Below are 22,302 nucleotides of genomic sequence, written 5' to 3'. Positions count from 1 at the left end.
TTCTAGACCGTCGAAGAAGGCTTATCCAGAACTGAATGTTTTGTTAACGATTTGATTCTATCGACTAGAGAAGATCTCTTGGCTAGATACAACATGTTGGAATCCATTACTCAAATCAAGATTGATTCAGGGATTTTGGATCCGTTGATTGGCGAAGTATACTTGAAAGGTTCTACTTATGGAAACCTAGATCCTGATTGTATGGGCGAGCAGGATTGGTGGGCTATCGTCATATTCCTTAAATAGCTCAGAATCTTCCTAATTGATTCTGTCCAACGGGTAGATTGGAAGAATTCCTTTGGTAAGTGCCAACGGGTATGATGGCATAAAGGAGTATATAAGGAAGACGTTCCAATTGTTTGAGTGAGTGCGCGATAGAAGAATTCCACAGTCTGAAGCTTTTTGTTCTTAGTCAATTAAACTGTTGAGCGAAATCTTGTACGCAAAAGAGAGTCTATATCTTTAAGAGACCTTGAGGAATTGTAGTAGAGTCTCTACACTATGAAATCAAAGAAGAGCTTTACTGTAACAACTCTTTTGTTTCATAGTGAAATCCAGCCAGTGGGCTGTTAGTGTGGAAGAGTAGACGTAGGCTTGGATTAATCCGAACCACTATAAATCCTGTGTTCTTATTTTCTTCCTTACGCTCTTTTACTTTGATCGTAACTCGATTTGTTTACAAAAGTCTAATTTCCTTTTCATAATCTATTGCTGATTTGAGTTGCACACTTCACCCCGGGAAAATTATTTTTACACCTATTCACCCCCCTCTAGGTGCTCGTACTAGCTTTCACAGCGAGGTCTCTCAAAAGATTGGAACCATGTAAAGACCTCGATAAGAGAGACTCAGAGGATTATACCACTCTCCGTTGATGAATTGATCGGCATTCTTCAATCTTACGAAGTGGAACAAATCAATGACGAAGATCCCGAAGGTAAGGAAGTGCAAAACTTACTTTTTCTATGATTCATTGAAATTTACTAACATCAAAAGTTAGCAAGCCACTCGATGTAAAAGTAAAGTATTTCTAGGTAGAAGTGTATTGAGAGTTCTAGCGCAACATCCCAAATTTCACTTAGGCTCCATTAATTTTCGTGAAAATGAGTGATTTACAAAAAAAAAAAAAAAAAAAAATCTGAAAATGATAGCATGTACTGCATTTAAAAAGAAACAAATAAAAAATACTTTCATGGTTCATGAAAATTTTGAGACATAAATTATTATTGATAATAAAAATATTTCTCGCTAACTAATTTTTTCGATCGATATAAATAGTGGTTATTAAGAAAACATTTTCTAAATTATCAATTTTCTGCAAAATAAACAGAATCTTAGCTTCCTTTAGGCATTCCTATTCCATGACTTTTTTTTTGGTAATTATCCTATTCCATGACTTTGATCTCCTATTCTCCCAACTTTGCATGAAAGGACACAAAGTGGATCAGCCTCGGCACTGCTGAGTGAACACAAGATATTATCAGCTTCATAGTCCTTTTCATGCAGACCGTTTAGGAGCTTCCTCATCGATGTGCCGTATGTGTCCGGGCTCAAGACCTCGTCAGTGGTGCTTGCCAGGTAGGAGGGTTCTGTTGCGACTGAACTGAAGAACGGGGGTGGTGAGGGTGGTTTGGTAGGTGCTGTTGGCAGTGAAGTTGCCGGTCGAACCACAGTAGGTCACCGGGAATTGGGCGTTTATGGTGGAAGCAAACACGAGAAGAAGTAAGAGGAGGAGATTTGGATGATCCATCTTTTTCTCGTTGGGTGTCTCGGGTGTCTCTTTGATAGAACCGACATAAACGAAGGGTTTAATCTTAAGAAAAAAAATATGTTGAAATATCTAATGAAAATTTATCACGTCATCAATAACTCAGCCAAAAAAAATCTACACACACCTCACATCGAAGAGAGACCCGAGACACCCCAAAAAGAAAAAAAGAAAAAAAGAAAAAAAGAACAATGGATCGTCCAAGTCTCCTCTCCTCGCTTCTTTCTCACCTTTACCAAACTGTTGCAGAGTGGGTGCAGAGTTGTCGCGTTTCTCATGGGGCAAAGCCTCGAATATGAAAAGACGACCGGCGATTTCCAAGCAATGACCAACTGGAGTCTCGACGAAGCATCGACTCTAATGGAAAAGCAAAGTCTCCGTTGTACGGAGTCTCGGTCTTCCGCAATTATAGTAAAAAAGCGTTGACGCCTTCTGCCGAGTCCGTCTATTGCTCCGCAATTGCCAAGCAATGTGGAATCTTTACTAGTGAAACCATGACTAACAATATGATGTTTTTAAACAGATGATTAACTAGATGTCAAAGGAAATTTGTTCATCTCCTTGTGATTTTAGTTTCAAATTTCGTTTAGAGCACTTCAAGAATAAAATGCCGACTGCATCAATTGACGTGGAGAGTGTAGCCTAAAGATTGCACGGGGAACTGAATCACTTGAAATGTGCGAATGTTGATCTGAGCTGATCCAAACTTCACTTGCCCCGCTATACCAAAAAAATAGTTGAAAAATAATGTTGACATGACATTTTTTATATTACGTGCTAATGGGAATGGGAGAATCTGATATGGTACACCGAGGACAACCAAAAAGTCTCTTGACTAATGGCTCAACATAAAATATTTCGGAAATGAGAAAGAAAGAACTTGCAAATTGATTTATTGCTAATGAAGAGATGAATTGTACTTTGATCCGCTAAGCGAAAGATTGACTCTAGATTTCGATTCCTGATTGACTATTAACCACTAATGATAAAAGTTTAGGGTTAAGGTGCCCCTATATATGTAATCTTTAAGATGCGGATTTATTTTGCTTCTAAGACGATTTTTACATACACTTAACGGAGGACATAGATCCTGTGAAATTATTTTTTAAGTCTGAGCTGTGTACACTAGTCTCACTTTTTAATTCGAATCAAATTTGGATTCTAGGGGCGGCAGAAGGTGGTTTCCCCCATAAGGTGGTTTTCTAATCTGTGGGAGAAGGTTATCTTCGATCAATTTAACTTTTTGTACTTTCTTTATATTGCCAAAAACATAGAGGGTTTGGGAGGCGTCAAACACGGCAGAAGATGCATTGAAGAAGCCGTAGGAGAGGGACGAGGAGCTGGTGGTGGAGATGGAGGAGAGGACACTAGTGAGGGCCCCTTGCTAGGTGCTGTTAGCAGTGAAGTTGCCAGTTATGAGGCATCGACACTCTTCGAGGGCTTTCGTATCGTGTTGAATACTTTGACACATGTCTGATACTCTCGGACACTCTCCAATACTTGATCAACATGTGTCGAAAAATCTAATACTTGATCAACTTTTTTGACACTCTTCGACACTCGAGTTGAAATTCTGACATATAAGTTTCCAACACGTGATTCCGATATCGAGATCAATTTTAAAAATTCACTAAATGAGAGGTCAAAATATATATATATATAATAAAACATAATAATAAAAATAATAATGATATTAATAAATGGAGAATTAATATTTTTAGTGCATATTCATTCTAGACTTATTTATTTATTTATTTATTTATGAATTTAATTCAAATAATCATAAAATGATAATTTTTATTTATATATAAAAATATATATTTAATATACATCGTGTCCCAAATGTGTCGAAATTTTATATTTTTTTAGAAACGGCGTGTCGTGTGTTGGTGTCGGTGCTATTTAGAGTGTCACCAAACCAAGTAGGTCGCTGGGAATTGGTCGTTTATGGTGGAAGTAAATAGGAGAAGAAGCAAGAGAAGGAGATTTGGAAGATCCTTTTTTTTTTTTTTTTTTTTTTCAGATCTCTCTTTGATGTAAGGATTACTCAATAGGCTCGAGCCCTAGATAATATAAATACCATGATGGATAGGGTGCAAAATAAAACGTGTTGATTAATTTTATATAGGGCGGCCATCATGCCTGGCACGCGAGGCCTTATACATTTTTAGTTTTAATGCATAGTATTTTATAAGATATTTAAAAATCTTTTATACTTTTCTATTTGGATCGACATTTTATTTAAATGTTTAAAAGTTGTAAAGACCTTGAGTTTTAAATTTACATTGATGTAAGAATTCGTTCGAGATCACAAAAAGTTATGTCTTGCAAAACCTAAAGGAATCAAAGGCTAGAGCCATCACTCACGTACTGGGTTGGGTGGATTTGAAAAGGGTAGCCATAGTACCATTCTAAAGAGCATTTAATGACCTAAAGAATTTGAATTTAGTTAATATGAAACCACACCAAATAAACGAAGAATTTAATCTTAAGAAAGTATCTGACTAAAAAAAAAACTTAAGAAAGTAAATTTGTTGAAATATCTAATGAAAATTTACCAAGTCATCAATGCCTCGGCGAAAATAAAAAACAAAAATGACATCAACACGGATTGCCAAAGTTTTGCAACACGACAGAGCTGTCGTGTTTCTCAATGGGCAAAGTTTGAGTCTTGGAAAAGCAATGACACCTTTTTTCTGAATTCGTCTTTTGCAAGTATAAAAGAAAAGCGAAGGAAACCGGCAATTTCCAAGCAACGTGGGATTCGAGTCTCAAAGAAGCATTGACTCCTTTCACTCAGTAGAAAAGTGAAGAGAATGACGATTTCCAACCGATGTGGAATCTTTGCTAAAGGTGATGTTTTCTCAATAGATGATGGCAAGAAAATATACTCATCTTCTTGTGATTTTAGTTTCTTGTTTTATTGACAGCACTTTTTTTTTTTTGTCGGTCCTACTCTAATCCTACTCTAACACTCACTCTCAGACTTTTGCCTGCCTCCTTGCAAGGCGTGGGAGTTGAAACCCACTCTTGAAATGAAATCGTCCCCACCCCAATTCCCTCTGAGAAGATGGGGATTTGAACCTCTCACCTCCCCCTTCCAAGTTGGAAGGGTGGCCACTGAGGCGAACCCCCAATGGTTATTGAGAGCACTTCAAAGCTAGAATCTTGACCGTATCAATTTGATGTGGGAGAATAAGTCCTTAAGATCAAGCCAATCTGGGCTTCACCTAACCTGCTATATAAAAAAAAAAAATTGAAAAATAATGTTGACACTGCATTTTTTATCACTTCATTCGGTTAGAGACAACTTTCACTTAAATTTCTTGTTCCGTACTTTTGTAAATGGAACCCTCATGTGTAGTGCTAGTGGGAATGGGTGAATCTAATATTGTAAACCAAGGACAACCAAAAAGTCTCTTGAGCAATAATTCAACCTAATATTGACAATTTTCCTCGAAAATCATTGATATGACAATATTCCATATAGAACGGCCAACGATAATTGGACCACATATTAACGAATTTTGGCAAAAATTGATCATAATGCCTACATTAAAATTTTGCAAAGATTTGGGAAGATTTGAGACTAAATTGATAAAATTTAAAAAATTTATGACTGAATTAACATTCATACTATAAGTTTAGGGCATATTGAATTAATTACATTATTGATGCTTATATCTGTGAATTTTCCAGCAAATAATTGCAATACATGGTGCTTTGGTAAATTAAAATGTTTCATAATATTGGTTTATAAAGTAAGCTAGCATACTTTTGTGAGGTATTGAATATACTTTGTTTACCAAACGAAAAACCTTTAGAGACTAAATATTGTAATTCATAGTTTCGAATAAAATAATACGACTTATTGAGGTTTAGACTAAAACAATTCGCTATCACAACTGCCATATCTTTTGTCTCTTTCAATTGGTTCAAATATTTAATTGAAAGAAAGGCAGAAATGTTCCAAACAAGACTTTTAAAAAAAAAAAAAAAAAAAAAGAGAAGTAAAAAATGTCAACATGTAAAATATATTCAACATTGTATTCAAATAATTTTAGCTTGAGTATAGGATTATGCGCTCAATTTCCGCTCATATGAATGAAGAAAATGCTTTATAAGATTGAAGTTAACTTTCTTATTGTCGCGACCTTCCTAGAGACAAACCACCAAAAGAAAAAGCTAATGGATTACTAAGCTTACACTTAGCACAGACTCTTGATTATCCCATGAATAATCAACGAATCATTCAATTCTTTTAAAATGGACATTTGTTTACACCAAAAAATGACTAATAAAAAAAAGGACATTTGCTTTTACTAAGTTTTTTTTTTAATTCCCCTTATTTTTCGGATAATTATTATTATTTTTTTAAAAAAGAGAGAGAGTGAGAGAGAGGGCAAGGCCCACGCCCAAGGCCAGCCCCCCTCCTTCTTTCTTCTTCTTCCTTCTTCCCCCTCCACCTCTGTGCCTCACGCGCAGAGACCGACGACGCATGGAGGACAATCTACGGAGCGAGCTAGAGAGAGAGAGAGAGAGAGAGAGAGAGAGAGAGTCGTGAGTGTGATAGCCCCCTCGCCGCGTGCAGCACGGTCGCTTGGCCCAATGCCACCGCTGCTCCGCCACCGACGACGCCATCTGCTCGTGTTGTTTTCGTCGCCGCCGCGTTTGGATCCACCAACGAACTCCAAGCGTTCGACGATTTGCCCGAGAAAATTGGTGGCCGGGATTTGGGTTGCCGTGACTAGAGAGTGATGGTCGGCGATGGCGGCCGGGCTGGGCGGAGGCCGAGTCGGCGATGTCCGGGCTGGCCTGGGTGACGCCGGAGGAGGCGCTCGGTCGTCTCCGTTGATCACTCGAAAAGGGAGAACGATGGGGACCGTGAACCGGGTCGATTCGCGGGTCCGCTCGACCGGTTTTCCTTGGTTCTGGGCTAGGGTTTCTACTTCAATGGGTCAGACCTAGTTAGGTACTTAGGTGTAAATCTTGGGCTGGGCATTTCTTTTAATGGTAAGTGGGCTTGATTTGTTTGTTTTTAAAAAAGAGGGGCTTGGAGTTTTTTTAAACAGAATTCCGGGCGGGCCCGCGCATGCCAGTCGAGTCGCTGGCTTACGGATTTAGATCGATCTCGACCCGAGAATCCAACCCGGATCCCTTTTTCTTTATAATATAGTGTATTCTTATTTTTAATATTACAAATATTTTAATAATAGAAAAATAAGAAATAAGGAAAAAATAAAAAAATTACTCATATTTCTATAAAAATCAAAAAACCCTTGAAACCCTACCCCAAAAAAAAAAATTGTGTATAATTTCTTAGAAGCAAATATTGACTTATTTCCGGCATTCCAATTGTGCCTTCGTGATGCATGGATTTCTATTTCTTCAATCTGATTAGGAATTGAATCCTAGAACCCATGATTGGTACAAAATGCTGCATAAATGCTTTACTTGATACTTAAACAAGATTAAGTACCAAAAGAGTATTAGTGATTAACTAATATAATTAAGTCCATGATCCTAATTTATCTGGTTGCATAGAAGTGAAGTATTTATTCCGATATTTCACTTGGGTTTTTAATCAACCCACTCCATCGATTAGTGGCGGCTCCAATTTGAAATTAACTTGTAAGTTAAAAATTCAGATCTCGTGAATTGGTGGGTTTGGAAGAACTTGGACTAAGCTTCATACTTAGTCAGCATTAGTCTCCGCACACGCCCGTACGTATGTGGGCGCAAAAAAAAGAAAAAGAAAAAAAGAGGTCGCGAATACCACTTTACAACTCACATTAATTATTTTTATCTCCTTATTTATGAAAATGCCACCTTTTTTTTTTTTTTTCCAAATAATGTTTATCCCCAAATCCTAAATTCTCACACCAGCCCAAACACTTAAAAGCAACTAAAACTAAACCACCTAAACCCTAAGAAGATTCTAAAACGAATATCCAAGAAGGGACAATTTGGTCTTTTCAAAGTAGGGTTTTATTTAGAGTTATGTAAATAGTGTTTGAAAAGATAAATGTATGTAAGTGGTCATTGGTTTAAAAATGAGATATGTTCAAACGAACCTGCATTGGAAAATGTTTATGTGTTTTACACTCTTTTAGACTTTCTTTTATACTTCCTACACATACATGTATGCTTTTTGGCTATAGCTACTAGAGACAAAAAAAAGAAGAAGGAAATTAAAACATAATTGACTAATCATACAATTAAAAAATGTGTCGACAAACACATGTTTGCCCACAACAAAACCACAATACAAATACAGTCATGGAAAATAGACTATAAGTCTATGGAAAAAAAATTGAGATTGCTTCACACTTTTATTATTAACATCCTAATTTTTTCCTATGGGTATGACATATATACCTATCAATTTCTCTTAAGTAAAAGATCATTCTCATATTCAATTATTTTTATGTAGTGACTTGATAAAGTTCTCTCATTCAAAGTGGTGATGATTATACAGGAACTTTTTCAAAGTCTCATGAACAATCAATATATGAGCAATTGCTAGGCCTAGAGAAGCTTAAATTGATAAAATAATTGAGAACTTGTGTCTCTAGAACTCGAGATCCATGGTTTGATTCTTACTCAATTTAACCGCTTTGAGCTATGTTTTAAAATATGTAATTCTTCGTGAATCTCCTAGCATCGATCATATATGTATATGATGGCATGCCTTTGACTAAAAAGGACTTAGTTTGATGCATAAAAAATGGTTCAATATGTCACTTGAGTAGTACACAAAGATCATAATCGCTAGGAGTATATATAATATGATTTGAACTGCTTTGAGCTATGTTTCGAAAAATGTAAGTTGTAACAAATCTCCTAGCATCGATCATATATGTATGTGACGGCATGCCTCTAAATAAATCAGAAAAGGACTTAGTTTGATGCATGAAAAACTAGCTGAATATACCACATGAGCAGTATACAAAGATAGTAATCGCTAGGAGTATATATAGTATAATTTGAACTAATTTATCAACTATTTTAAATCCAAACTCTAATAGTTTGGATTTTTGATTGGAAAAATGTAATATACTATCAATTTGTTTTGTTATGGGTTTGATTGAATAAATATTACCTTTAATCTTTCCCAACAATTATGCAAGAAGTTTAATATCTATATAATCTCAAAGTTTATATTTCCAATACCAAACAAGAAAGAAAACGCTCCTCCATACATCAATAACAATTATTTAAACCAAAATAAGTATATGATATTTTGAATGCAAGTAGCATAATTTTATTATTTTTCATCGCTCAAAATTCAAGTTTAAGCTCAAGGTCAAGCTCTTTAGCTCCAATTTGTGTTAAACTTGAGCTATGGAGTGAGATTTAATATTGGTAATCAACCTTAGGAAAGTGAAGTTTTGGCTTCTAAAACATTTCATCAAGTAAAAGCTCTTAATCAATGGCTCATTTAAACTTGAGGTGAGTGTTGCAATCTCAATTTATTAGAGCCCAGTCTTTGAATTTAAGTCCTCTTGAGTCACATTGTGACAGCCCAAATTCTATAATGAAAGGGGTAATCATTAAGCTATCCTTCTACTCAAAGGATTAAGCCTCAATCCATGCCCAAAAAGTTGAGATCTCAAAAGTCTCCATCGATAATACTCTCACTTTGCCACTAACCAAGGAACCTATAAAGATTGTGAAGGAATGGGATAAGTAACCATAGCCTATTCAGTAGTGCGTATCCCTTCAAAGCAAATTGAACAGCTATTATGCATGTATAAAGCAATACTAGAAACTCGTAATCCAAAGTCATGACACACACAGACACACACACACACACAGATATATTGAATCAAATATTTATTGTTTCATTTAAAAAAATTAATATAAATAAAAATATTCATTTAAATCCACCATCACAATACATAAATGGGCGGTCACGTTTATTAATTAATCTCAAATCACGTGTCAATGGCTTATCCATCAACCAATATATTGCTCAATATCCTACCATACGACACGATGTCTAGTGATAAGGCGACTAAGATTCTCCCCTTAGCAAAGTCTTCACCTACAAAACTAGTGGCTCAACCTGGAAGAATATCCTAAATTGGTATGCATACCCATAAACCTCTCATTGGCTTCATAATTATATTGAGCATCAAACAACTATCTTCCAATACTAGAAATCCAATCCAGAATTAAATCTTATAAATCAAATAAATAACTTTTCGCAACGTAATCCATTCACCATTTTTCAATCATTTTTTAAATCATTCATAAACCAGTTTGCAAAGTAGTTAATATATTACTTCACAACACCTTGCATAACATGCTTTCTAAAGATTTGTAAATATGGAGTAGTAAACACTTGATTTGGTTTTTTATACAACAACAATGTCATTTCTTTACTCTTACTATATATAATCTATATATTTTTTTTTAAATATGTATTTACAAACTCAAAGAAGAAAAAGTACCATTCACCTCGGAATGTCTCTGATCAAATAACATTGTTATATGTGCTAACAACCTCGTAATCTTAACAATTAAATAAAAATCGATATCAAAACTGACTAAAATATTACAACAACTATGAAATGGCCATACTAAACTTAAACGTTAACGAAACGACTCCTAGGCACTAAAAAAAGTCTTAACCAGAGCAGATATTCAAAGTTATTTACAGTGCAAAACTTGAGTACAAAATTGAGTAACATCATAATTCTCTCTGTCAAACTCCATTTCAAGTGAGCTTACAGTCAAAAGGAAGATCTTTTGAAGCATTGGAATACTCATAACTTGGTCAACCCAAAATCAAACCGAAAACCATCAAAATTTGGCCTTACTTTTGAGGGTTAAGAGCATGCTCCCAGATGCATATTGTGCTTTATTATTTGCATTCTTGCATTTTCATTGTTCGGTAGTTTTTTGGAATTTGCTAAACTCGAAAACCATTTTATTAAATTCTTGAGCATTATTTTGAGAAATAAATGGAGTTTTTTGTTCAGCAAAAAAAATAGTTGTAATTTATCAAATTGAATAAGACTTGATGTCACGAATCGGATAAGAATTGATAACAGAAATTTAATTTGTAATTTCCATCTAAAAAAGACTCGTATTTTCTCAAACAAAGTTTGATAATTTCGTATGAAATTTATAACCTGAAAAAATTATTAAATTAAATGCCCAAAAGCTACTAGTTGCGCATTGTTCATCATTTGTAGGCAACTTTTAATTTTTTTTTTTTTTTTTTTGAGCAAACTGTAAGTCCAAATTAAATTCCGTTAAAATCCTATGATTCTACGACATCATAAACTATAAACCCCAGTATTGTTTGCTAGAACTATTGCGACACTTCTCGAGACTCAAAAATGTCACAAACCAACAGAATTGATAGCAACCCTTATGCACCGAAGCTGAAAGTCTCATCGCAAAACAGAACAGCGACGCATCCATTGCGACGAGCGTAACACGCAAAGCAGCAGGGCAAAGAGAAGAAGCATACATACGAACGACTTCGGGGCGTCGCGGGAAGAAGCGAGAGAAGATCCACAACGTTGCCTGCTCGCGCTCGCTCGAATTGGGTGGTGCGACTTGGGGAACCGAAACCAGAGGCTCGGCGGGTGCTTCCCGACTTTGCGTGCGAGCTTCCCCTCTCTTACCTGCACGAATTGCGTTCCTGCAGGCTGTGGCGCTGATGGTGGCAACAACGATGGTGGCTGGGCGCTGGCTTACTACGGATAGAGAGAGAGACTAGGAAAGAGAGAGAGGGGCGACTGAGCGAAGGGAGTTAGTTTTTTTTTTTTTTACACAGTAAAAAGGGGTCCAATCGGTCCAGTTCCCTAGTGGGCCTTCACTGGGAACCGGGGGCCTTCACTGGAACTGGACCAGTTCTAAGTAGTTTTAAAAAAATGGAACCGGTTCCGGACCGGTGCAAACAAAAAGTCTGTTTTCTGAACCTGTTTTAGAGGTGGGTCAGCTCGGTTTCGAATAAACCCAGTCCGGTTGTATACCCCTAGTAAATCCCTGTTCGGGCGATCTTGATTTTTCCAATTCGAGAATTGGTTTTCCCGAGGATCCTGGCTCGAAAGTACATGAGGCGAATGGACGTAGCCCGATCTTCGAGCTCATCTGCTGTCTGATGCCATAAGTCAGGTAGGGACTCTTGGCCAACCGCCCCGTTTTTGTACCCATGCTCTGTTTTGGGATCATCGGACCGGGTGCCATTGTTTGGTTCGTGCGAGTTGCCATCCTTATTTGTGCATGTACTATGGTCTTGAGCCTTAGGGTGTTGATTGCTGCGATTCCCGGCTCGAGCCTCCCGTTCTCACCCCTCATTTTGCTCAGATGAAATGTTCGGTAAAATGCCTAATCTAGATGCACGCTCATGGTCTTCATTGTGCCTGAAGCTTGCTGTCTTTTTGTTTATACTGAGCATAAACGAGTTGTCCATGTGGCAAAGCTGAACCTCGCTCATTCGTTACTTGCTAATTTTCGTCTAAGTTGGTGTCTCGGACAAGTTTGAAACTTCCTTTTAGCCGACGCCCTCGGCATGTTCAACGAAATGCCTGACTGAAATAAATGCGTTTGTTGTTAGTTCTCCGTCCGTTTCTGGTGTTCGTGATTTGTCAAATGTGTTCTGGTAGATTTCTGCCGCTATCCTTTCCTTTGTATGCCCTTGTTCTGTGGTTTCTTTCGGCGTGCGTCATGTTCACGCAGTTGACCGGGTCTTGGCAGGCAAAGCCAAAGGGGCGGTGGTGGTCGTGGCCATGAATGACAGCCACGTGACGGCTGGGCGTAGCCTGTATTGTGCCTGAACAAATTCGATTAAGGCTGGAGTTCTTTTAGTTGTTTGCATCAGTCAATGTTCTTGGTCCTTGGAGGAGGGAGCGTGCGTTTGTGCTAGGAAAAGCTTATGTGAGTCGTGCGGTGCGGTGCGGGCGTTGAAAGCGAGTCTTGAACTGAAGAGCATGAAGCCAAAAGATGGGCTTGAGTGCTGATGTGGGCTCAGTTCGATCTGGAAAGCTTGGGTTGGTGGGGGTTCAAATAGAATGTAGGCCTGGGCTTTAGTTTAAGACTCTTTTTTTTTTTTTTTTTTTTTGGGGGGCTGGTCTCTAAAGCAAGCAAGAGAAAATTGGGCCTAGTGGGATTAATTCGAATTGGGCTCTATCAAGCTCCCAGTCCGACCGCACGCAAGACGAGGGAGCAGATTGATGGGCTCCGATCCTTTTAAGATAATATTATATTATTATTTTAATCAGAAAAATCCCAAAAAAATTTATTTTATTTTCCAGAAAATCAGAAAAAGCTTAAAAATAGTCTTTCAATGGATTTTCTTTGAAAGATGTAAAAATCCTTAGAAGGAAATAAAGAAGAAATTGTGTTTAAATTCTTGGGAGTAAATGTTATATCGCTATTTGCACATTTATTAATTTCCAATGCATGAATCACTATTTCCTAGCCCGGATATGAATTGAATTCTAGGACCGTGATTAGTGTAAAATATTGCATAAAAGCTTTACTTGATGTTTAATAAGATTAGGTATCGAAAGTGTATTAATTGATTAATTAGTGTAATCAAGTTTTCGATCCTAGTTTCCTTGGTTGCACAAGAGTAAAATATTTTTCTTAATATTTTACTTAAATTTGTAATCGATCCACCCCAAATTGGTTAGTGGCAACTCATAAATGAAAATGACTTATAGGTTAAAAATTCAGACTATAATTCGCGAAATTTATAGGTTTAAGAAAGCCCCGACTAAGCCTAGATGTATTGCTAGCCATTAGCCTCCGCGCCCCCGGGGGGGGGGGGAGGTTGTGGGGCTCCGAAGAGGTCATGACAGTGTGCAAACTATATCTACACACACTTGCAAAAGGAAATTTTACAAGTATGGTTAGGATTTCTCATAAGATCAAACTGTCCAGCTCAATGATAAAGATTATGCACCGCAAAGCAAGTCAAGTTTCCCATTTATTTCTCTATGATCAACTTTCCAGCACAAGGATAGAAACAAATCATCTAGCTCTGGTTAAGAAGATTGAGATACATGATTTGTCCCTTCCCAGTATTGGATGAAAGACCAATGCTGTCCTAGTTACCTTATCGAATGCAATAGGGTTAATACCCTAAAAAACCCAAAACTGATACATTTATGACAAATTTACCTGAAATTGATTTTTTAATCATGAAAAACTCCAAACTGGTAAACCTATGATAAATTTACCCCAAATGATCATTAAAAACCCAAAATTGATATACTTATGACAAATTTATCTTAAACTAATTTGTTCGACCGTCAAAAATTCCAAATTAGTATATTTGTGACAAATATACCATTTGTTAAATTGGATTAATATCACAAAAAACCACAAAAATGATACAATTGTAACAAACACAAAGTAAAATTCCAAAATAGTACACTAGTCTATTGTCACGTGTCATCCACTTCACCGATTTGATAGTAAACTTTAATGGAAACTAACGTAGGGTAAATTGATCACAAGTATACTAGTTTGCGATAAATTTGTCAAAATGTACTAGTTTGAGATTTGTGATAGTCAAAAATTAGTTTGAGGTAAATTTTTCAGGGTGTACTAGTTTTGGGTTTTTCAGGATATTAACCCAATGTAATAAGCAAATTCTTTTTGAGACAGTAAGATTGCTATCATGACTACCCTTTGTTCATTTCACATTGTGAAGATACTCATTCAAGAGTATAAACTCATGAACTTTGATGGCGATAATAACTGGCATTTCCTTGCCTTTGTGCTTTTCAATGACCTTTTTTTTTGGGGGAGGGGGTTTGATGCTTCTCAGTGACTTCAATGACAGATGAAAGTGGGTTGAGGCACATTATGATGTTGCAAAGGCCATATTTGGTCTACGTGAGGTGGTTCCATTAGGGTGTGGTTCATGCTCTCCATCAACAGGATGTTACTGACGTTCATACTCCTCGTAGCCCTAATTTAAGAGTAAACCAGGATAAAATTTTGCATCTCAAAATCTTTTTTTTTTTCACTTTTACTTTCTATTTTATTTGTAATTGTGTGGCAAATCCTAATAGTTCCTCGCGGCTCTGATCAAATACTTCTGTGTTCTAAAAATGTGATTCCGCAACTAATAAAATTTCTAGAATGCTGTAATTTCATGGCAGCTATTTTGTAAGCACGTCAAAGTCAGATTCTACATTACATAACATGCATGTCCTATGAAATTTCGAGTTTATTGTAATTTGTAAACAAAAACCTTTGTTGAAGTGTTTTTCCTTCTTCTTTTGTTCCAGTCACAAGCATGTAGATTGGGTTTAATTCGAATATCAAAGTTATCAATAATGCACCGCCTCTGCTTTAGTGGTTTTGTACCTCCCAAGACTTTGTTCATCAACTACGAACTACCAAGGCTAGCGGACTTCTAGATTAGATAAATCAAATGGAAATATTCCTGGCTGTTGTGATTAGTTCTGTTTGCTTCTAATGATCTTAGGTGTCATCGTAAGGACATGCTTTTTTTCTTTTCCATTTTGTCATATGCTGTAATTCCACTGCATGATTTCGAATTTACAATTTGAATTCCTGTTCACATATTTATATTTAAAGTGCCAAATACATAACTTAATTTGACTTTTGGAGACCATTTTACAACTTCATATTAATAATTTTTATCTCCGTATTTATGAAAATGCCACCTTTTTTTTTTTTTCCAAATAATGTTTATCCCAAAATCCTAAATTCTCACACCAACCCAAACACTTAAAAGCAACTAAAACTAAACCACCTAAACCCTAAGCAAGATTCTAAAATGAGTATGCAAGAAGGGGCAATTTAGTCTTTTCAAAGTAGGGTTTTATTTGGAGGTATGTAGATAATATTCGTAAAGATAAATGAATGTAAGTGGTCATTGGATAAAAAATGAGGTATGTTTAAACGAATTATATTGGTAAACATTTTTGTCTTTTTACACTCTTTTAGACTTTTTCTTTTACTTTCTACACAAATACGTATATGCTCTTTCGTTAGAGCTAATAAAGACAAATAAAAGAAGGAGATTAATACATAATTGACCGATCATACAATTAAAAAATGTGTCTACAAACACGTGTTTGGACATAGCAAAACAATAGCACATCCACAATACAACTACAGTGTAGAAAGCAGACTCTAACTCTATAGAAAAGATTGAGATTACATCATGCATTTTTTATTAATATTCTAATTATTTCCAATGGGTATTACCTATTAACTTCTCAAAAGTGATCATTCTCATATTCAATTTTATTTTATTTAGGTAGTGATTTGATGAAGTTGTCTTGTTCCAAGGGGTGATGATTATATAAAACCATTTCAAAGTCTCATGAACTATCAATGTCTGAGCAATTGCTAGGCCTAGAGAACCTTTAATTGATAAAGTAATTGAGAAATTGTGTCTCTAGAACTTGAGATCTAAGGTTTGGTTCTTACTCATTTTTACAGCTTTAATCTATGTTTTAAAAAAAATGTAATTCTTCACGATTCTCCTATCATCGGTCATATATGTATATGATGGTATGCCTTTAACTAAATCAGAAAAGGACTTAGTTTGATTCATAAAAATGACTCAAATATCACTTGCGTTGTACACAAAGATAGTAATCGCTAGGAGTATATATAGTATGATTTGAACATCTTTCGGCTAGGTTTTTAAAAAAGTAATTTGTCGGAATCTCCTAGCATCGATCATATATGTATATGATGGCATGCCTTTGATTAAATTGGGAAAGGACTTAGTTTATTGCATAAAAAATGGCTCAATATATCACTTGAGTAGTACACAGAGATAGTAATCGCTAAGAGTATATGTAGTATGATTTGAACTGAATTATGACCTATTTTCAACCCAAACTCTAATAGTTTGAATTTTTGATTGGAAAAACATAATATACTATCAGTTTGTTTTGTTATGGGCTTGATTGAATAAATATTACCGTTATCCTGCCCAACAATAATGAAAGAAGCTTAATAACTATACAGCAAAGTCTATATTTCCAATACCAAACAAGAAAGAAAAAGCAACTTCATACATCCATAACAATTATTCAAACCAAAATAAGTATAGAGTATTAAGAATGTGAGTAATATATATTTTTATTATTTTTCATAACTCAAAATTCAAGTTCAAACTCAAAGTTGAGCTCTTCTACTCTAGTTCGAGTTAAACTCGAGCTATGTACTAAGATTTAATTTTGGTAATCAACCTTAGGCAAGTCAAGTTTTGGCTTCTAAAACATTTCATCAAGTAAAATCTCTTAATCAATAGTTTATTTAAACTTGAGGCAAGTGTGATAGTCTCAATTTATTTGAGCTGAGTCTTTGAATTCAAGTCCTCTTGAGTCGCACTATCACATCCCAAATCCAATAGGGATAAGGGTAATAACCTAGCTATCCTTCCATGTAAAGGACGCAATCTCAAACCTTACCCAGAATGTCCAGCTCCCAAAAGTCTTCATCGATGATACTTTTTCTCTATTGGCTGCTAATGAAAAAAACTAAAAAGATGGGGTAGGAATGGGACGAGTATCCACAACCTAGTGAGTAGTGCATATCTTTTCTATAGGCAAATCGAGTAGCCATTATGCATGTATAAAGCAATACTAGAAACTTGTAATCCAAAGTCACGGTATAATATACATATCAAATCAAATATGTATTGTTTCATTTCAACAGATCTTTATATAAATTGGAAATACTCATTTAAATCTACCATCACTATCACCCTATCTTTGTAGGATTCGATAAGTATAAGGTATGATAATCACAATACAAATATCAATGATTAAGTCCATTGATCAATCTCAAATCACATGTCAATAGTCCATCCATCGACCAATATATTGCTTAATATCCTATCATGGTCATGAGATAATGCCTGGTGACAAGGCGATTAAGATTCCTCCTTGGTGAAGTCTCCACCCACAAAGCTAGTGACTTGGTCCAAAAGAATATCCTGAACTAGTGAGTATACCCACACTTGCATAACATGCTTTCTAAACATTTGTAGATAAATAGGAGTAGAAAATGCTCAATTTGGCATTTTATGCAACAACAATACCATTTCTGAACTCATACTATATATAATCCGTATTGCTTTTGAAACATAAATTTACAAACTCAAAAAAGAGATAGTACCACTTGTTGAGAAAACTTCCCATTATGTTTTGAAGATTAACAAAACCTTAAGTGTTTCATGATTCTAATGATAAGTATTCCAAGCCTTATTCTTGGAGGAAAGTTGTTAAGACCTTATTGATTAGAGACTTATTCATATATACAAGAAGTTCTGATTTTCTACGTTGAAGATATAGTCATGTTATGATAATCAAGGACAACGGTACAATATATACAAGGATTGTCAAGACAACACACACCCTCAGACGTTACGAGAAATTTCTAAATCTTCACAATTAATTTGGTTTATAAGCGCAATGGCTAGTAATCTTGGCTCAAATTTCTTTCCAAAATTATGATGATTGTCCATCTATTCATAAAGGATAACTGTCAACGTAATCCTTCCATAATAGGGGTTCATAATTCATTCGACTATCATTTGAAGACGAGAAGTTCTTTGCAAACGAGGAACATCACTTATGGAAACCCAATCTTTGTTGTATGGGCAACATAATCATGGGAGATTCTAATCTTGCCATCCCAAAAGCAAACAAATCTTCTCATATTATACAAGTCCAATGGGTTGATTGGATGAATGATCCTCAGAGTTTCTGTCCAACGGTCAACTTGGATATTGAGGAGTATAAAAGGAGATCGTGGTGCTGAAGGAACGACACAAGATCTGAAGTCTACATTTCCGAAGTTCAAAGAGAGCTTCGTCTTTGCATGCTCATCTTTGTGACCTTAAATTGTAATCTTTGAGAGGTTGTTGAGAGTGTGAGATTAGAAGGTACGATCACATATATTTGAGTAGAGAGTACTCAGACTTTGTAACCTTTGATTAACTCATTAGCGAAATCCAGCCAATAGATTGTCAGCGAGGGAGAATGATGTAAGTTTATCATAAACCGAACCACTATAATCACTGTGAGCAATTTCATCATCCCTTAATCTCTCCTTTATTTCATTTGATAGTTTATTGCACATAGTAAGGTCTAATCACTACACAGTTATCTTCAAATGTTGGTCTTTTGCAATATTTAAATCGATCGTTTTTAAATTCCGCTTAATCACTTATTCACCCCCACTAGATGATAGTTTTAGTTCCAACACCACTCACCTCATAATGCAAACAATTAAAAAACGTACGCATCGGCGATCTCATGATCCTAATAATTAAATGAGAATAATCAAAATCGAGTAAAATACTATGATAACTACGAAATGGTTATACTAAACTTAAACGTTAATGGAATGATTTATACGTGCTAACAAAACTCTCAACTTAAACGTTAACGAAATGATTTATACTTGCTAACAAAACTCTCAACCACTTGAGTGCAAAACTCAGTCATACCATAACTCTCCCACTAATCGCTATTTCAAGCAAGCTTACAATCCAATGGAAGATCTTTTGAAGCACTAAAAGATCCATAACTTGGTTGACCCAAAATTGAGCCAAAAACCATTGAAATTCACTCGAAAGCTGTTAGTCATGCATTGGTCATCACTCATGGCCAATTTCAATTTTTTTTTGGGCAAATTGAGTCCAAATTGAGTTTTACGGCTTTATAACACCTTAAACTATCATTTCTCTATATTAGTAGGTCAATGACTTCTTAATTGAATCTCATAATTCCAAATTCACAAAATCCTAAATTTGTGTCCTAACGCAAATATTACTTAGGCTAGATAAACGAAGAGTGCGGCCACTGATTAAACATTACAACATGTGGTTAAATCAGCTTAGTGAGGCATCCGTGGTACAAAATCCTCTTTTTTCTCTTTCCCTTTCTTCCTCTTTTTTCTTATTTCCTTCCTTTGTTTTCTCTCTTCCCCACTTCTATTCGGGCGTACTCTTAGCTTTGTCTCCTTTTCCCCTTTGATTCTTCCTTTTTATTTATCTTTTTTTGGGCCCCGCACATGTTAACCAGAATTTTAAAAAAAAAGGCAACTCTTACACACACTATTTGAGGAATTATTAAGCAATATGAGGTGTAGTATGAAGATATGATGTTGCCAAGCTTAAGCGACATCATGTATTGACATTATCTCGGCTAAATTACAATCAATGAATACTTTCCAAATGAGGAAATTTTCTAAAAAGTATTAAACGTTATTTATACCGTTCCAACTCTGAAAGGGGGAAGAGCAAGAACAGCACTCGTTGTATCCTTCGCCTTTTACGTCCAGTAAACCCCTCACCGACTTGCTTAGCTCCACTCGGACCCTTTCTCATGCTAGTAGTAGTGGTAGTCTCAGTTCTTTCTGTTGCGTAAAGGAGAGCGATCGAACAATAATATAGACAAAAGAAGAAAATAAATCGGACACCAGATTTATGTGGTTCAGTCATAAAGACCTACGTCCATGGGGAGAGCAGCATCGAATTTCACTATAGATCAAGCGATACAAGGAGATTACACACTCGAGTCACTCAAACACTCTCTCAGTGTTTCCCAAGCCCCAATTACACCCAATACACCAATCTTACTTGGATGTAAATCACGAATAAACTTTGCCGCATGAGAAACACGAAGACCCGCTATCAGCACCCAGTGCCTATGGACGTCTCTCACAAATAGAGAACATCCACGTCACTCAGAGTAAACGGTGCTTCAATATGTGGCTTCGCTCAACGATCATGTGCGGCTTCGTAGGATTTTTCTCTCTTTCGCGGCAAGCTTCGTTTCTCTCGTGGACGTGCGGCAGCAACACACTGAAAAGAAGAAACCCTTGAAGCCAAGACCTGCAAAAATATTTGCCTTTTATACGTGTGCCCATCGAGGACCCACCTACTCCTTGCTTCACGTACAGAAGCCCACGCGTGAAATACGCGTGTGTGCCCAGAGTCAACACTTTGACTCTGGGCCCACCTATTTTCCATCCACGTGTAGAGGCTTCACACCAAAGGATTTCGGCAACGCATGGCAGCTTCGTTCCAAAGAGAAAAATTCCTCATTTAATTATTTCTTATTTTGTGCAATTTTAAGGAATACAGCGAATCGCGTTTTATAAACGCTCAAACTCGAGACATAATTTAACAATTCTCCACCTTGGCTCGACGTTTGAGCCAAATTACAATCGCTTCGTAAAAAATTCAAATTCTACCGCTACTCTTCCATAGCCCCCAATGGGCTCAACCGCCATAGATACTAAACAAGTCCAAGCCTCGCTTGAACTTCGCCATAACCAAGGACCTCATCAAAATACCAACTCCACATGCACTTTTAATTGCTCTGCAAGGATTTTCCGAAGCAACCTCCTTAACCGTAGATAAAGCAAAACCATTGTTGCATCTATATCTATCAGGAGATCAAATACATACCTTGTTAATTTCAGCAGTAATAGCAACCGTTGGCTCTATAGGCTCCACCTCGCTATGAGCACCATCTGTGTCGATTACTTTGCTAGTACTCATACTCACTACCTCAGGAGTTTCTGGTCGCAACTCCACCTCAAGCTGAACACCGTCCAGATCCGTATTAACACTGCCACAAACATTCCTAGCCAAAAGTATCGGAGACTTGTTAAGAGTAACTTCTCTGCTGTCAACAGGTGAATTTATATCCGGGCACCACAACTGATTGCCCCACTCACCTTGTGCATAGCCATGAAATATGCACCTTGCCCTCCAATCAAGCTTACCATCACTCACTCGAAAATAACACGGGCAACCAAACATTCTAATAATAGAATAATCGGCAAAGTTACATGACCACACTTTTTCAGGAGTCCGCCATTCAATAACAGTTGATGGGGATCTATTCACCAGGCAACTCATCGTACTAAGCACATCAGCTAGGATTCTCCTAGCAATACCAGCACTGGAGATAATTTTTCGGATTGTCTCTAGTAATGTTCTACTCATCAATTCTGCAAATTGTTGTGATTTACTGGCACTAGTGCGATGTTTCACTATGCCCTCTTTCATGCATAATTTATTTGCCAGCTCCGAGTAGAACTCCATTCTATTGTCAGTCCGCACATACTTGATCGACTTACCAGTCTCTGTCTTGATCAAATCTCTTGACTGCGTGATCCTGACACCAGCATTAAACTTGTGCATTGGCATAAACACCCAGGTCTTCCTTGAGCAGTCAATAGACTCTCGAACAGATGCATCCGATGTCTCTGGGGCGAAATCTGTCATTGTCTCACCTTGAAGTTTATACAGGCCTCCGTGCTTGATTCCTTTCATTATCACCAAGGCACCTCGAACAACCTTCAGAACTCCACCTTTTGAAGAATACCTGCAACCAGCTGAATCTAGGGCACCCAAAGAAATTAAGTTCTTTTTCAATTTTGGAACATGTCTTACTCCAGTCAATGTCCTCACAATGCCATCATGCATTCTGATTTTAACATCACCAACACCTACAACATCGCACTTAGCGTTGTTCCCTAATTGGACTTTACC

General features: G+C 36.6%; 1 pseudogene; it reads right to left on the bottom strand.

The window, feature by feature from the left end:
- The window catches only part of LOC104447073, a 34,179-nt pseudogene extending 12,144 nt beyond the window's left edge, over positions 1 to 22,035 (bottom strand).
- Between the last annotated feature and the right edge of the window lie 267 nt (positions 22,036 to 22,302).

This window comes from Eucalyptus grandis, chromosome 5, assembly GCF_016545825.1.
Source record: "Eucalyptus grandis isolate ANBG69807.140 chromosome 5, ASM1654582v1, whole genome shotgun sequence".
Classification (NCBI taxonomy): Eukaryota; Viridiplantae; Streptophyta; class Magnoliopsida; order Myrtales; family Myrtaceae; genus Eucalyptus; species Eucalyptus grandis.
This window is presented reverse-complemented; position numbering and strand designations above follow the sequence as displayed.